Below are 11,254 nucleotides of genomic sequence, written 5' to 3' on the forward strand. Positions count from 1 at the left end.
CATAATTTCCTAAATGCTTTTACCATTTTTCGTGACAAATTATTATATAATAATCTATTAATATATCGCGATCAGTCCATTTAACATTGATTTGACATGCGAGAGGAAAACATTAAATTGTCATTATCTGATAAATCACAAAATTTTGTATGCGGGAACATTTTCTTTGATAAAACTTAGTAATTTATTTATATATCATGTGTCGTGCAGCACTTTTCTGATGGGATTTTTAAAATTGTAGATGTGCTCAATCTCAGTAAAAATTGAATTAAATTAAATTCTATCATGAATACTTAGCAAAGATTATCTTCGTCTATAAGTTTGCAAAAAATTTTATCGCATTTCTGTAAATAAATCGATGCAGATAAATAAAAATATCTATCTGCGTCTATATTATTAAGCTATATCTTAAAGTTGGAAACATTATATAAAGTAATTTAAATTTCAACTTAATTATTTTTAAGTTTATTTTCTTTTCAATATATTTGAAAATAAAAAATTGATTTTGTTATAATCTTGTAACATAATCTTATAACTATATTTTATAATTTCTTGGAGATTACAAGAATTTCTGGATATCTTATACAAATTGTATACAAAATATATGTTTAAGCGAATGTAACTGCTTCAACAGAAATTGCACGCGTAGATTAATGCCGTGTAATAAAATCCGTAAAACTTTTAGATATATTTCAGTGAGACACTAAAATCGTTTGTGATTATATACATATATTGTGTTTTGCCATGAAAATAAGTCGTTATTTCTTTCGGCGTTCCACTCTGATAAACTAAGATTATGCCTTCCCGATAATATTATAATTTATTATATATATTATAATTTATTATTATCGCTTTCTTCATTGTCTATTTTGCATGAGTCATTAGGGCTTAACTTAAATTATTAAGATTTAACGGAAGAAATTTTTATTCATGCATTTCTGATCGCGAACTATCGTCAACAGATTGATCTCCGTATATACATAAGCATTATTCGAGTAAGCATTTACATTTTGTATATATATCTTTATTCAATATTTGCTTAGATGATAAAAATAAACGATCTATAATATTAAAAGTTACATCAATCTGTTATCGACAATCTCTGAATAAATATACTTTTATGTTTTCCGCCTCATAAAAGAAAAATTTATTTATAATAGAAAAAAAACCTTTTCTTGAATAATGATCGACTTATTTTCGCATATTATCCTATTTTTTGTTATATGCTCCAACAATTGTAATTTCTGATATTTCTTTTTTAAAGAAATCCGACGTTGTCGTAATCTTACTTTCGCCTTGGAATCAAATTAATAATTAAGGGTTCCTACAGACGTGCGACTTTGTAGCCCCATAATCGGAAAGCATCGACCCGTTCATACAGAGTTAAGGAGAAAAGTGTCGTGAATTTCAAAACAAACTACAAAGTCGCTTGTCTATAACAATCCTAAAGTGAACAAACCGTTTATGCGATTTTAAATGTCTTTCTAAGCATTGCCGGCTTCGACTGTGCAATTGTATTACACACTTATATGGTGCATTCGGGAAGAAGCTATTAGCTTCTGTCATTCTATCATCACTGTTTATTAGTAACAATGTAAAACAAAGATAGAATGATATAAATAGCATCTTCTCGAACGCACCTACAGTCCCTTCGTTCATCTGTGCGACGTGGAAGGGTCGTACTTGACTCAGTATCTGTAGAGGCGCTTCGTCAAATCCCCATTTCTATTTTGAGTGCATTGTCCTGATCATTCTTTTGTTACATCTTCGAGGTTCGAGGTGGCCAATGCATTGCATTCCAAGATTTTACGATTTATTCGATTTCGAAGATTATCCAGCGATCCAGTACCAACCAGTCAGGTTACAGAACCAGTAATAAGAAGAAAGGAAGAAGTCTTTCTAGACATTGATTTACTTCCGATACGGCAAGTTCATCAAAGTAAGCATATTAAAATTATATTTGTTAAGAAATATATCCGGATAAACGTCCGATTGATCGAGTAAATTATTGTTCACTCGTATCGTTTATAGACAGTCGACGAGACGCCACAAGAGGATTGTTTTTCGATAGAATTGAGATTGTTGCAATCATGTTACAAAGCAAATTAATAAGTCAGACAATACTAAAACATACGGATTATTTTCTGTCACTCGTGGAGAAGTGTATAGAATGGAGTCTGCCCGAACAGAATAGCGAAGGTGCGATTTACGAATCAATTATATTTTTTCGTCATTTTAACGATAAATGATGAAAAATATGTACTTTTCTCAACGACTGAATTGGATCTATATTTCAGATGAGAAAGAATCGGGAACAACGGAACTCGTGAGACCATTGCCATGGCTCTTATTCTTGCCGTGCTTAATGATATTACGTTTAATCAGAGTGATAGTTAATATAGGTGCTTTCTTGTTCAATTATCCTAAAATCACATCAAGTGAAATGGTATGCTATCTTCACAGTTTTAATATTCATATTGCTTAATCTTTACAATACAAAGTAAAATTTGATGCTTTATCCATCCAAACATATGGATCACTAGAATCCGTCTGTTTCAAAATAGTTCAAAAAATTTCTAAAATTCACCAACATACTTTCAAAATAAATAATTTAACTTCCTAAAATAAATATTAAAACTTTATTTTGAAAAATAAAATGTAGTATAATTTATTGAAAGATTCAAAGAAACTTGTAGGAACAAGAATCACTTGATCATTAGTGACCCGACCTTGTTTGGTAAGGGTTAATAAAAACTGTTAATTTCAAAAGGAAGTAATCAACAAACACTAAAAGTATTTAAAATGTTTATGGTTTAAAACATCTTTGCAAAACAAATTTTAATATTATAATAAAATATTTCAATTTTAAACGTTTAAAATGTTTTAAATCCAAACACATAGTGTTTTATTTATTAAAAAAGTTTAATAACTCAAACATCTTTTAAGTGTTAAAAAAATTAAGATAAGAGTAAAACATTTTAATACTAAAATTAAACACTTATAAGTCCAAATTTTACAACACATTGATTTTTCCGTTATAAAATAAATATTTTCATAAAAAGTTATTTTATTTTTTGTTTTATTTCATTCGCGGTCAATTATTTTTTCTTTATTATTCAATTTATTATTATTTATTAAACACTTTTTCAGATAAAATTCGTGCAAAAACGTCGTAGGTATCTGCATGATGCAATGAAAAATGACAAGAAAGAAAGGTATAAGGTAAGATGTGCATTTTTTGCCAGTAGCGAATGCAACAATAAAGATAATAAAATTAACACGATAATAGTTTTGATGATGGGTATAGGACAAAAGATCGTCAATGAACGAGGTTCAATGAAGAAGGCCCTGATCAGGTCTATTTGTCTGACTTTGTCGAGCTTATCCTGCCTAAATATATCCAAACCTCCGTCACTACCGCCTAAAATTTATATTAATAGCAACCTCGATTTCGATCCAATAAATAAAATGGTATCTTATCCTGTGCAAACGTAAATCACATGTATCCAATTGTACAATTACTTGAAGATGTTATGATCCATCCATTCGAGTATTTCATTCAAGTGTTTTTTTACTGACATATTTTTTATAAATTTCTCTGAATTTCTTGGAGTGAAATTATCTCACTCCAAAAGAGTTAAAATACTGTGCCACTATTAAAAAAGAATGAAAACATTGCTTTCTTGAATAAGAATGGCAAATTTTCACTCTTTTTTTTTTTTAATGAGATTTTACACTTTGGATGAGATTCACTCCAAAAAAGAAGTGAGAATTCTTTTCTTTCGGAGTAAATTTCATTCCAGAATAATGAAAATTTGCCACTCCTATTCAAGAGTGCAAATATTTTCACTCTTTTTCAATAGTAGCAGTATTTTCATTCTTTTGGAGTGAGATTTTTCTCCAAAAAATTTAGAATTTCGAACTATTTATTCTAAAGATTGATATCTTTTGACGGATTCTGAGATTAGTTGCTTTCCATTTACATAATTCTCACTTGTTATGTCATAATTGTTGAATGAGCATTCTTTTTGCACTCTGATAAATGAGATACAATTGAATTTTTACTTATAATCTGCTCTACTTATAATCAAGACCGTGTGCTTTAGTAATTTAAAAGTAAAATTATGAACCCGTGTTGTCATGTGATAACTTTTTTTACCAAAATAAGCAAGTAATGACGTCATTAATCTGAGTATGAAATACTCATTTTAGACTCAGTTTTACGAGTACTTATGTGTAAATGGAAAGCAGCTATTATCGTAAATGTAAAATCAAATGTATTCGTGATTACTTTATTATTTTAAGAATTATTCTTGTTATATTGAAATATATAATAAAATATTCGATAAAATAAAAAATTCTTTTAAGGTAACGACATCCAAAGAAAAATTGGAAGAAAAGTCGGAAGTAAAACCGGAAGAAAAGTCGGAAGAAAAGCCGGAAGAAAACCCGGAAGAAAAGTCGGAAGAAAACCCGGAAGAAAAGTCGGAAGAAAACCCGGAAGAAAAGCCGGAAGAAAAGTCAGTAGCAGAATCAATCGATTCTACGACAGCATCAAAACATTCAATGAGCGAATCGGCAGAAGAGAAACAGGACGAGAAGGAAAAAAAAGAAAGAGAGGAAAGTCTGACTGAGAAGATTAATCAACTCGCTTTGGAAAATAGTGAGGACGATGAAGAGTTAGAGGTAAATTCTATATTTTTGTTTAATATTCATTTTATCATTCTGAACTATATTGATATTGTCAAATCCATAATACAAACGGTTTCACGTTCAATTTATAGATTCAAAAAAAGCTCGATGACTTGACTCTTTTTCAATAAATAGCCCGCAACTTTGACAATATACGTTGCTTGTTTTATTTATATTTTTAATGTTACACATATATATGCTGCACAATAAGAAAGATTTATCTAGCTACGTTTTTGCTATCGTCTTTTTAGATAAACGAATCGATAAGCGATATGGACAGTTTCAATGATGACGATGAGGATAGTGACATATTCCCGACTGATATTTGCGACATCTTTAAAGACGCAAAAGCGGTCAATAAAGAAAAGATGATCCTCGAACAGTTTTTGAATGCCGAACGAACTTTCATGTTTGCTTCTAACGAGGAACTCGTCGAGTCGACTTGCGAACAGGTAAACGCCTTCGAATAACATTCTTTTGGATTGTCTTTGTGATTGAAGGATGAGGAATAAAAGAAGTCAGTCCCTCGATGCATGACTGCCTCGTGTTTACTCGGGATTACGTTCTAAGAGAAGTTACGAGAGAAAGCGCATATACAAGCGAAGTAGACGCGTAATATCTTTGCATTTCTTTAATAAATTCTGCCGTATTGTATTTTTTAGCTATTCCGTCAAACAGAACAAAATGCAAACAGAAAAATTTTATATCTGTGTGTACGAAATTCGCTCTACATAATTTTTCGCGCGATATGAGCGAAACGGAATCGAAAGAACGTTGATAACACTTTAGGAATGGAATTCTTTATAATGTGTAAATGTTCAACGAGCTTATTCAACGTAGAGATCGTCGGCCAAGGAGAGCCGAGTGATAAGGTAGAAGAGCACTTCGCGACTTTGCAGCATATCGATTCGTTAGAGTGTTGTACGTCAGATTAAGAAGGCGATCCGACCTTCTATTCGCCAGTTAGCTTTGATTCGGATGACACATCGAAGGACCCATCGGTGTCGAGCGCCAAACGTAAGTGATTCCTCACGCGTCTGCATCTCCTGTGGCTACGATCTCTCGCTTAGCTCTAGAACTGATTTTTCACTACTTTATGTTATTCCTACATGCGCTTGTGCCTTTACTGCATATGAATTCACTTTTTTTACATTGCTTTCAAGTAATATTTAATGAGCTATTCCTTCATTTAAACACATATAATGAGTATGTTGCATCGATGGATTGTTACTTAATAATTAATATATATGGGTGATTATTATTGATGATTAAATATGGAATATCGTAAAATATGGAATAAACATCTACAATCTATGAGGCTGCTTGTTTTACATATATTATTAGGATGCGTCTAGATTATCGAGCTGCAACTCGAGCCGCGAGCATTTTGGTAAACATTGTTACGTGGCTTGGCAAAAAAACAATCGAGATTCGGATGAAGTTTCAACTCGATAGCCACAGATAATCACCCTTATATTTATACGATACACGTGTGTTTTATATATATTATACGCGATAAATAATACTGTTTTATATTTAATGTGATTATATGTGATATTAATTTTCGACATACTAAGAGTGATCATTTAAAAAAATGGTGTAGTTATTTATTATTATTATTATATTTAAATTATTCTATTTGTTTCCTCAACAGTAAGGATCGTAAAGTACAACAAAGCTTAAATCGTTTGTATTGAAAGTTAATACGATTTTGTAAATATTAATACGGTTTGTAAATACGATTTTTGAAAGTAATACTACTTTCCGGCACCATACGAAATGCTCATGTGAAAAAATATTATTTGTATTTATTGTGTTTATCTAATCAACTGTTTTCCGCAAATTACTTAAAGAAATTTAAATAACTACAAATAAAATGATTTGATTATAATTGCACAACCAATTTGATACTTAGAACTTTGGATAACATGTGCATACGAGTATATCATTAGCACTAACAGAAACATTATAATTACATTTTTGGAAACATTTCGCAATAATTTTTAATGCACGTTTTAATACAACTAGACTTTCTAATTATTTATAATTGTTGCTAATCCTTTCATGAAGGATTAGCAAACAATTATACTCCTTATATTGTATTGTTTAATCGTTTAAAATATTGGTAATTATTTAAGGTATTTCTAGAAAAAGTAATCCATTAGAATTAAATCTCACGATTTTGTTATCCACTTAATTGGACACAAATCGAATTTATCAATTTCAATACGTTCATTTAATATATTTTAGATTCTTTTTGTGATATTAAAAGGTATTTCATCATGTTGAACAAGTAAAATATGATATATATCCATAAATAAAAATCAATAAACAAAATTTTTTCTTTTATTTTATAATATTCCTATACAAAATTGAATCTATTTGAAATAATCCAGTTATCATTAAACATAACACTTTGCTAAAGTGATACGCGTAATATTTGATATATTATTTAATAAAAGCTATTTTATATGTAATGGCATCAATGAGCTTTGTAGTAAATCGAAGAAAAATTATCATCGTAGCGACGAATATCGCATATAATCGCAATATATTAAATAAATAAAGTTATATTCAAATTATTAATTATGTTTAAATTGATTATTTATAGAATATGTATCCAGAAATTAAAGAAGAGGAACATTAAAGATAAAAGAGTTTATGAATGGCGAAGCACGATTATCAGCATCAATGATTTCAGGTATAACATTCTAATTACTTTGTATAAGTTGGTTCACAACTGTATTATCAAATTTATTATAAATTTATTAATCCTCTATACACATTTTTTTTCTACATACCCGGGTCTCTGGAACCCCATCTATATTTGTTACCGCAATTTCCATAGAAATAAACATATTTCAATTAATTTTTTTTTCAATCAATGGAAAATTGATTAAGAAACAAGTCCATAATATATAAAAGTCGATAGAATTAAGGAGCTTTGAGATATATAGGTTTAAATGAGAAGAAACGTTCAGAAAGACGAAAAAAATCTCGATTTAGTAAATTGCATTGGAGTTTTTGGGACCTCAATGTGTATATCCAGGATTAATTATAAATCTACTCATTTCAAAATCTACTTACTTCAAAGAATCGATATGTTTGTTTTAACAGACTCGAAATTCAGGCAGACTAACAAAGATGCAGTAGTGGAGAAGCACAGTACAAACATGAGAGTAAAAGTCAAACACATGAATCGTCGCAAAAAAAAATAGTCGATTAACAAAAGCAAACCAAAAAAGAGAAGATAGAGAAAAAATCACTACGATACACAATATCGCGTCGTATCAAACGTCATTGACAGTTACGCAATTGTTGAAGATTAAACATGATTTCGAATAATAGATAACTGTTCATCGTCAAGATATAACAAAGAGATATCAGATAATCAAAATGTTTATCTGAATAGAAGTCGGGTTTGTATAGATCTTCGAATCATCGCAGTTGCTTGTCAATTATTACTCTTCAAAATTATTTAACGAATTAAGATGCTTGTAGATATTTCGTCATTTAGAGACGTTTGCGTTTCTCTGGAAAATTTCATCTGAACTGTAATTGTCCAAAGTATAACTGATTCAAAATAGACCGTCACATTCACTCAAGCTCAATCATTCTCTATAATAATTAGTCTACACGATGTGAGAGGAAAAAATAATGTTTACTAATCCTAGATCACTTTAAATCCGCATGTTACTTGAAATCACACTTAAATAGCGGAAAATTAATTGAACAATTGATTTTTATTCGTATCTCCGAAATGTATATGTATTTTGAGTTTTTTTTTAATCTGATTGAGTGATAAGCTTGAATCTGGTTGATTTTTTTTAAATCTAGTTGAGTGATAAGCTTTACAAAATTACGGAAACTTTGTAGACAAGTAGATGTAACTGCATCTAAATCTCATAGCAATACGTTTAAAGTACGGAAGCATTATCATACACTGAAAGAAAAAAATTGGCTGGTGCCTGATAATTTAGATGGTAAAATATGGCATATCATTTTTGATAGATTACAACAATCAATTTTCAGTTGCGTTAGCCTATCGAAATCATATTGACCTTGCCAATCAAAAATGCTATGTTATATTTTATCATCTAAATTGCTGAACCATCCAATTATTTCTTTCAGTGTATTTAGACAAAACATCTTGTTTTTCTTGACAATTACGTAATTGCGATCATAAATTGAATGTTATTTTTATTCAATGCGATAGTGCAAAACGTAGCACGTGCGAAAATATATAAAGTTTTGCATGTTATCTCCAAAACACCGTTGAATTGATTCTCTTTTTAGATACATTCGCTTACTTATCAAATAAATGTTCTAATAAGAAATCAGCATAAATTCATTTTTATCGACGCGCATATTTTTATAATGCAAATTTTTTACTTTTTCTTTATACTTAAAAAAGACTACGTTGAGATAGACGTATACAAAACGCTTCGTAAGTCAACACTTTCTAAATCTATTTCTCAAAGCGAAACAAAAATGTCATAGTTTCATACACTAGTTAAAGCACTGTCGTCTAACTTTTTCAATTTAGCATTTTATTTAAGTTATAATTATGTGTGTCATTCTTTTAACAGTATAATAAAAATATCTAATGTACATACTGAAAGAAAAGATTGGCTGAATATGGCATAGCATTTTTAATTGGCTGCAGCAGCCAATTAACAATGCTATGCTATATTTTACCATCTAAATTGCAGCCATTTTTTCTTTCAGTACATATTCTTTTTTGAAACGATCGCATTTCTCGGTCAATGATGATCATGAAATAAGTATTATTACAGATGCTTATTATTTGTTTGTATCTGTAATTTTGATTATTTTAATTCCGATCATCAAAATGTACAAAGATCGGCGGTGCGATGTATAGGTTTTATAATCTATACTTATGATATTGTAATGAGTAATATAGTTATTATCTTCCTTTTTATGAATGTATATTTAAGAGATTATTTTATAATATTATTAAATGTAGACACTGTTGATCTTACGATAATAAATTATTTAACCGTATAAATATACTTTTTGCAAATTATTTAACGATTACTGCATTATTATATCAACTAAGACTCACAATACGCATCGTCAATACACAATCGATGATAAAAATAATCTAAATCAATAGCAGGCAAAATGATTAATCGCTCGTTACAACCCCCTTATCTTTCAAGTCATAAATTTTTCTGTTGCTCAAAATTATATCAATCTTTTACATACTACGATTACGACGCTCGCAATTTCTTTATCCCACCTTTTTATAAAATTATTGGAGATACCGCGAGCGCGTCCATTTTCGCGACGCAACAATTTGCTCTTATCGCTTTAACCGCGATAAGCGGAGATTAGATCCATATGTTATAGATGTGCTGGATGGAGATAGATAAACAGTGTCACGTGGCCTTCTGGTAATTTAACGAAAAAATTACACGACGACGATATTCGACGTCCTGCGATTAAATTGCATCATCGTGGATCGCATTAAATAATTTTCCCACAAGTAGTTTTCATCATCTAATGTCATTGATTTTTATGATAACGCCTAACGCGATTTTTTTTACGCGAGATGGTGTCTCTGCCGCAATAATTACAGTTATTAATATTACGTTACGAAAATTGGCTTATCTGTGCGAACCACTGCATAAATAAATACAGATAGTGAGGGAAACGATGTTACTTTATCAAGTGCACTCGTAGCGGGCTTCGTTCGGTAGCACTTGTCGGTAAGCCGTGGATACTTCATCTCGAGGGTCTCTTGTCATTAACAAATTGTATGGTACAACTGACTGTCAAGTAGTCAAGAACAATTGGCCGATTATTACCTCTTTACAGTTACTGTTTTCGATTGGAACTCGCAACATTATATGAACTTTTTTTTATCGTTATCTCTCTCTCTTTCTATGATTTTATGCTGGAATATACTCCAAATGATAATTTTTGCGGTTATTAACTATATATATTGTAATAATACTGAATCGCTCAATTTGAAAATGAAACTTGGCGATTATACAAAATACAAATAATATAACAAAACAACATAATGACAAAATAATATATATAGATAATAATAATAATAAAAACGCGCTTGTTTGCTGAAATTACGCTGTGTCAGCATAGTCTAGTAGAAAATCCTAACCTAGTAATGCACGATAAAATTATTTTACACGTGATAGATACGACAATCTACAATTTTCTTCTTTTTTCTCTTTTTACAGTTATAAAATCACAAATGACAGATAAAGACTTTCCGTCTTTTAATCTTAACATAACTGCATATACACCGAAAGAAAAGATTGGCTAAATATGATATAGTATTTTTAATTAATAATTTAATTAATAGTTTCAGTAGACAATTTTTGATAGCCTGTCGAAATCATATATTGGCATTATGAATAGGCTAACACAACCAAAAATTAGCCGCTATAGCCAATTAAAAATGCTATGTCATATTTTCCCTGATGAAAATTTTTCTCAATTTTTATACGATATAATTAGAATATTTTTCAGAAATACTCAAAAATATTTGGAAAGTTTTCATGCTAATTTTTAGTTT

At 29.9% G+C, this 11,254-nt stretch overlaps 1 pseudogene; it reads left to right on the forward strand.

Annotated features, from left to right (window-relative positions):
* The first annotated feature begins 1,771 nt into the window (after window positions 1-1,771).
* On the forward strand, window positions 1,772-7,378 carry LOC108747910 (annotated as a pseudogene).
* The last annotated feature ends 3,876 nt before the right edge of the window (window positions 7,379-11,254 follow it).

Source organism: Trachymyrmex septentrionalis, unplaced genomic scaffold (assembly GCF_001594115.1).
Source record: "Trachymyrmex septentrionalis isolate Tsep2-gDNA-1 unplaced genomic scaffold, Tsep1.0 scaffold202, whole genome shotgun sequence".
NCBI classification, from domain to species: Eukaryota; Metazoa; Arthropoda; class Insecta; order Hymenoptera; family Formicidae; genus Trachymyrmex; species Trachymyrmex septentrionalis.